This window comes from Alligator mississippiensis, chromosome 9 (assembly GCF_030867095.1).
Source record: "Alligator mississippiensis isolate rAllMis1 chromosome 9, rAllMis1, whole genome shotgun sequence".
Classification (NCBI taxonomy): Eukaryota; Metazoa; Chordata; order Crocodylia; family Alligatoridae; genus Alligator; species Alligator mississippiensis.
In genome coordinates, this window is record NC_081832.1 from 59,082,911 (window position 1) to 59,090,500 (window position 7,590).

The following is a 7,590-nucleotide window of genomic DNA, read 5'->3' on the forward strand; positions in this document are numbered from 1 at the left end:
CTAAATTTTGGTTCTGTCCAACAACACAGGGCCTGAAGAAAAGAAGACTACAGGGGAACTGGAAACCTCTTTGTCTAAGGAGTGCAGGTCTGCTGCAGCCTCCTCATGTGGGTGAGGAGTGGGAGAGAAAATTTCAGCATGTCTGTCATGCTGGGACAGGCTAGGGACAGACATTACACATAAACTGGTTTAAGTGATCAGAAACTGGTTTAAACTTGTAACAGAACATACATTCAGTGCAAATAAACCAGTTTGAAAATGGCCAAAACCAGTTTGGGATAAACCTGGTTGAATGTAGTAGTATCAGACTTAACTGTTTTGGTTCAAACCGGTTTATGCACTGTCTGTCTCAGACCACAGAGACTCTTGCTTGCAGCTTAGCACTTCTATTGGGATGCGGCATGGAGGGTAAGAAAACAGGCAGACGGGTATAAAGCAGGGAGCAGGGCTGGGAAGTGGATAACCCTGCTGGCTTCCCTAAGTTCTGACCCTGCAATGTGATGAGCATCCTCAACTGGTGCTGATATGAGTGGGACCTGATGTTGCTTAGCACTTGATAGGACTTTGCCCTAGCCTACACATCTATTCCCATTCCCACTACATAGTCCAGATCCTGACCCCAATATTCAGCCTGTCTCCCACAGTCCCTCCCTTTCCCTACAAAAGGACTTTGATATTTACTTTATAGATTTTTATTTATGCATTTATCCACTTAAAAATGAAAGAAACATATATGAAAAAATGATTACTGCTTACATGGAGCAGTACTATTAGCAAAGCGTTTAATGTATAGTGGCTATTTTGAATGTGCTGTAACAGCTGGAAATAAAGAGAAGGAGTCAGAACAGCTCAGTCAGCTACCTCCCTACAGACCACCCCATCCGGAGCATCTCTGCTTGGAAGCACAAGGGATTTTCACTGCTGATAAATTGGTTGTTGGATGAGCTTGCTCTTTCACTCTTAAAACCTCTCTTTCTACAGAGTGCTCAGTTACACCAGACCTGCACCACTAAGAGTGATGCTTTATATATTATTTACCAATCCTATTTCAGTATTACTCTTTGTTAGTGCACCTTCAATCAATACATTTTACAGCTGTCATCTTAGCACAGGCAATACAGTATAGTCTAAAAATCCTAGCTTAGGCCTGGTCTACACTATGAAGTTTTATTGTCAATGTGCTAATGTATAAATTTCGTACGAGCCAGCAAAACACAGCCTGTTTGCAGCCAAGTAATACCACTCCCTGGAAGGCACAATACAGCCATTGGCTCAAAACCAGTGTAGTCACTGGATTACAAGTCTCAGCACTAATAACAGTTCTCCAGCCACAATCCTACAATGCCCATTCCCACAATAGTAACAACTTCAATCACAGTTTTGAAGAGATCTAGCCATGTGGTCACAGTGACTAGAAAAAGCCTCCTCTCCTAAGCATTTTTGGAAATGCTTATGGCCCTGCTTGTTCTCCTCTACAAGCAGATGAATGTGGCTTCATGTAGAGGAAGACTGTCACCTGCACCCTATGTGTCTGTCTGGACCAGGAAAGAAATCCTGGATCTGTTTGACCTGTGGGGAGAGAAGGCTGTGGGAGAATCACAGGAACAGGAATATGAGGACATTTCAAGAGGAGGCAAGCCAAGGGCTATAAAAGGCAAAAGAAGCAAAGTGGGGCCTGCTACATGGCAAGGGTAGAGAACAAAATCTTGAGCTAGCACAGGGACTTTCCCTTTTCCAAACAGCTACAATTTATGCAAGGTGGTTTCTTCACCTGTACCCAGCTCTTACCATGAGCACCTTGGGTAAACTATTGGAAGTGAACCCTTAAGAGCACCACAAAGAACAGGAGAAGGAGAACATCACTGATAATGACCCCACCCACCCCCACCCCGCCAGTGGAAGATTAGTAGGGACGTATCAAAATTGCAAGTTTGTGGATGTTGCAGAAATCGTGAAATTTGGCATTGCCTGCAGAAGTGGACAATGTCTGCAAAATCCACAAAACTTACTGAAAATAAAATGCTGCTACCCAGAGGGAGCCAACAGTCCTCACAGTGCTGCAGCCTGACTGTTCAACTCGCTGGGGAGGAAGGACAGCCCACATAAAGGACAGCCCAAAATAGCTGCCACCCCAACCCCTCACCACTGATTGGTTGAGAGGGCTGCTTGTTGTGCGGCCCTGCCCCTCTCCACCAACCAGTGGCAAGGGGTGGGGACGTATGATGGACAACCCTCACAGCCAATCAGAGGTGAAGGACAGGACCCCCAGTGGGGAACACGATCAGCCCATGAAAATGGCAGCTAGCCTTGCAACCTCCCAAGTACCAACCACCTCCTCAAGTTAGGTAGACCCAGTGCTGTAGCAATGAAGTTTGGTGCCCGGGGCAAAGCCCACAGAAGCAGCCTGCCACCCCCCCCCCATGATTGCCCAGGAGTGCACACAGCAGTGAGAGCTGCCCTTCCCCTGTCCCCGCGCCTCCCCAAATAAGCTGCTCGTGACTGTCCTGTGCCTTGCCCCAGCTGGGCAGGGCCTGCTGGCACCCTTCGCTTCAGCCCCTGGGGTGGTCGTCCCATTCACCCCTCCCTTGCTACGACACTGGGTAGACCCCTAAAGATCAGCTCACTCAAAAGCAGAACTGGAGCCATAATAAACCCTGGGAAAAGAGGAAGGGGAAAAGGGTTAAGTAAATATAACATTGTATTTTTTCCTATGCATGTTTTTTCTTCATGTTGGTGGACTAATCCCCATCCCTTTCTTTAATTAATTCACCATTTCATGTGGTCAGGAACAGAGAAATTAACTTTTGAAATAGCCATTTTATTTTATAGCCATCTACTGGTAATAAAAAAGATTAGAGACATAAGAGTATTTTGAGATCGTAAAACTGTCACCATATCAGAAACTTCACTGTGGATAAAAAGACAAATAACAACCAGGCCATTGAGCTGCATGCCTGGCCAAAGCAAAATAAAATTCACAAACACAGAAACCACACCTTGCCAGCCACTGGAAGTGCCTTTAGTCAGAGGTCCTGTGTTTGAGAGAGCAAATTTTTATTATTCAAGAGAACTTTGCAAACCAGTAGGCAGTGTCTTAAGTTAATCATGCTTATACATGGACAGAGATATAGAAAAGGTGCTGAGATCATATTTCTGACTCAAGGGCCCAACTTTTTCAGCTTATGATGTCAGGAGGTAAAGGCAACCTTTGCTCCTTGCAAAGTATTGTGCTGACCTATAAGATAGATGTTCCTTTAATGCCCAGAGAGAAGTTCTACAAGATTTTCTAGAAGATGCTATTTGATCCTTTCTCTGAGATTTCTGGGAGTGACAGCTTTGTTTCTTCACCAGGAAAAAGGGATTTTTGCTGGAACTCCAGCCAGGAAGCAAACAGGCCAAGCCTGAGCTGCCTACAATATGTGCACTTTCTGGGGCTTGGTCGCCTTCAGATGTTCTATATCAGCCATAACCATTGCCTGAAATAAGCCTGTCAACATTTACTGCACTGTTTCTGTACTCATAACCTAATGAAGAGACCTGTCCCCCTCCAGCAGCTTACTTATCTTTTATAGTAATGGACTCAAAGGAAACCTATCCAATTCAACATGCTTACAGCTGCAGAGTAGCCCCAAAGCAAATGGTCCAGAAAGAAGTCTGACCCTCTGCTTATTACTGTAACAGGGAACCCTATCCCTGTTACCAGAAGGCAGGTTGGTCCATTTAAGACCAGAACTTTCCGGGCACAGCCTGCTGGCAGGGAAAGGGTTAAAAGCTGAGCCTGGCCAGCTAGTCAGGTGACTGGAAGGGGCAGGCCAGAATTATAAAAACCCTGGGCTTGGCAGCAGTAGAGGGGCAGTGGATGAAGGGGAAAGAAGCTGTGCGTGGGAGCTCCCCAGATAGGCTTGGCTGCTGGTCCGACTGCTGTAAGAAGGGAACTGCTGCTGCTCCTCTGAGAAGTGGTGGCAGCGCCACCAAGAGAAGCATCACAGGCAGCAGGGAAGCAGAAGCACCAAGCCACAAAGAAAGTATAAGCTGGCATTGCTGCCTTCTTCAATTTCAATTTTTTTTTTTGTTATGGTTAGAACTCACTAACTGTCTCTCTCTCTCTCCCTATATATATATATATATATATGTATGTATGTATGTATGTATACACACACATAAACATACTTTGGTTGATTGGTAAACCAGTGGTTTGTGGAGGAGGCCTCATTAGCGCCTTAAGCGCAGTCATAAAATGGCCAAGGTGGCCTGGTGCACTGGGTGTATGCTTTTGGGCTAGAACAGTGGGGGTTCAAGACCGTTACCTAGCTTTGAACTTGCAGCCCCCTGGCTGTGGGGCCAGTGGATGGGTCTCTAGGCCAGAGAGTCAGGGCTTCATATTGGAGGCAAAAAGGAGGGCCACGAGCCCCAAGATCAAGGAGCTAGAGCCTCGGAGTCAAACCCTATCTGGTGGGTTTAGACTGGGAGGCCTAGCTAGAGAAAGACAGGGGTCAAGGCCCGTGGTGGCAGTCTCCCACTTACAAGAACATCTGTATACAATTTCCATCAAGACGTGGCAGGAGAGTAAAAGTGGGACTCAAGAAACATTAACGGACTTCAAGGGCACATTCAAGAAACATTAACGGACTTCAAGGGATAGGCTGCAGATAGCAAACAAAAGATGCCGCTGGGGAGGGCAACCTGTTACACTACCCAATAGATCTTTATGGGAAAAACATTTGGGGAGTTTCATGCTTCTCTCTTTATCAGTGTCCTCAGCTGGCATGTCTTTGAGAGGTACAACTTCCAGAACAACTGAAAGACTGACCCAGATCAGAAAATGAAAGATGTACACAAGGGCCAATACATTCACAGAGATTCTCTTTTCCACAGAGGCTGCTGATCTCTTGGCCTAGAGACTTGATACTAGAGAGATTAGGAAGATCAAGCTTAGAAAGGCAATATATTGCAATATATTTGTCCCAGGGGAGCGGGGGCACCGGGAGACCCCCGCGGCGGCCAAGGGGTCTGCTTACCTCCCGCAGGGCCGGAAGACCTGAAGAAACTCCACACGCTGGCGCTGCCGGCGCGGGCCATCAGCTGGGCGTTTATCCGGCTGCGGCTGAGCGGCGGGGGCGGGGCACACCAGCTGGGAGGAACAAAAGGCGGCCACGCCGAAGCAGCGGGGCAGCTGGAGGGAGAGAGCAGGAGCGCGGAGCTCCAGCGAGCAGGGGATCAGCCGCCACCCGCGGAGTGCGGGACGCCGCCGGATAGAGGCGGAGCAGGCTGCGAGCAGCGCAGCGGAGAGCCCAGAGGGGCAGAGACAGGGGGAGAAGTCAGCCCCAGAGGCGGGGCAGCAGCCGGCGGGGAACTCACCACCCGAGGCAGCGGGAGGCGTAGCAGCTGCCCCGAGAGCGGGGCCAGCTGTAGACGGTGTTGCAGAGCAGGCTGCGAGCAGCGCAGCGGAGAACCCAGAAGGGAAGAGACAGAGGGAGAAGTCACCCCCAGAGGCGGGGCAGCAGCCCGCGGGGAACCCAACACCCGAGGCAGCGTGAGGCGTAGCAGCTACCCTGAGAGCGGGGCCAGCTGTAGCCGGTATTGCGGAGCCGGCTAGGGGCCCGAGCCGAGAGAGAGGACAAGACGAGGACGGGTGAGAGGCCAGGACAGGAAGACCTGAGGTGGCGTATGGCCGGGGTGTAGGGGAGGACGGAGCCCCGAGAGTACCTGTGAAGAGGCGTGCCGGCACCAGGGGATACCCCAAGGGAAGACCCCCCACTGAGAGAGTCATCAAAGTCGTGGCAGGCGAGTTCTGGGGTCCCCCTTAATACCAGCCGGGGTAAACCCTGGGGCGTACCAACGAAGCTCGGGGGGCACAAGATCCCGAGCCCGGGCTAAGGCGGCGCGTGAGCTCCTAATCGAACGGAGGCGGGTACAATATTGCTCGGGAAAACAGAAAGGCAGGCAAGATCCTGGAAAAAGTGACCAATCATGGCAACAAACTAGGCAACAAACTCAGATATTTACCCTCCACATCAATTGAAAGCAATAACAACTATAGGCATGGACAGAAGTGTAGCTCCCAGATCTAACTCATGGTGCTTCACAGAAAGCCCCATGAGTTGGATCAATCCTCCCTACCCAATACATGTTAGCTGTTGGGTTGGGAGGGTAGGAGATAGAGCTCCAATTTTCATCCCATCCAGGGAAGGAGGCTGCATCTCTGCAGCCTCTTTCCCTAGCTCTGTTCCCACTCTCCCAGTTCCCATGATACAGGATGGGGAGAAGGCAGGGGAGGGAGGTCCATTCTTGAGTTTCCCCAACCATGCTGGAGTGGGGGTGGGGATTGGAGCCCCCAACCTTGGGCAGTCTCCAATGCACCCATCCCACACTCTAGCACTATAGCTAGAGAAACCCACAGAATGAGCTCCCTCTGCTTCCTCCCCCTCGCCCCCCATTCTAAAAACAGTGCTGGGAGTAGTGCTCGGTTGTGTCAGCTGAGCCCTGTTCCTGGCAAGTGCAGACAGAAATTACTAAGGAATCTCCATTTTTGAGCATCTTCATCTGAACCCTTATTACATGAGGGTTCAGATTTTTGTAGGATCAGGCCATTTCAGTGTGATCTGCAGCTGGGCATTTGTATTTGGTCATGGCTGTCAAGTGCTTTCAGGGGCCAGGTAGGGTGAAAATTGTCACTTCTGTCTGCACCTATATGACTATCTACATACAAGTTTTGAGCAATGCAGAATCCACAGGCAGCTCCACAGTCCAATAATGCTTTCCAAAATGATAGAAAAATATCTGTAATGTTTTACCAAAATATTTATAGTGCACTATCAATGTTTTTAGCACATTGAAAAACTGCTTTCAATGGTTTAGCTTATTAATATGTTGTAAGATTCTCTACATTGTTTGCATTGGGTAATTCACCTCTATTTTCTTTCTAGATGCACACTCTAAAAATACTTAAGATACAGAATGCATTTATTGTGAAGTGCTGCATACCAAACAGACTTCCCCTCATAAAAACTTATAACAGCAACTTATTTATCATTATTGCTTAGCATTACTAGACTCCCAAGTCATCTAATGCTCCCCTTTTGTGAGAAATTATTAATTAAGCATCTCTCTCTTGAAATTCATCCCTCTGAAGAGAGCTTGTACAAGGCCTATGCATCATTTTATTCCTAGGTATCTATAGTCCCAAAGTAAAGAGTGAGATGATCCACCCTTTGGCAGTGTATCAGTGGTGTAATGGAGAAATGAAACACACTCAGACAGTCCTAAAGAAATTTTATCTCAATACATTATTATGCAATAAGTTTAAGAGCTACAAGGCAGTCACAAGGGCTATGCACAGAAATTTATATATAAACTGATATAAGTGAGCAGAAACTGGTTCAAGTCTTGAACACAACACGAGTTCAGTGCACATAAACCTCTTTCAAAATGGCCAAAACTAGTTTAAGATAAACCTGGATGGATGTAGTACCAGACTTAACTGATTTAGGTTAAATCAGTTTATTGAACTTCTGTCCCAGATCCCCTCCAGATTCATGGTAACTCACAGTCCCCCAGAATCCCAGGATGCTATGTACCTCTCCCACAACT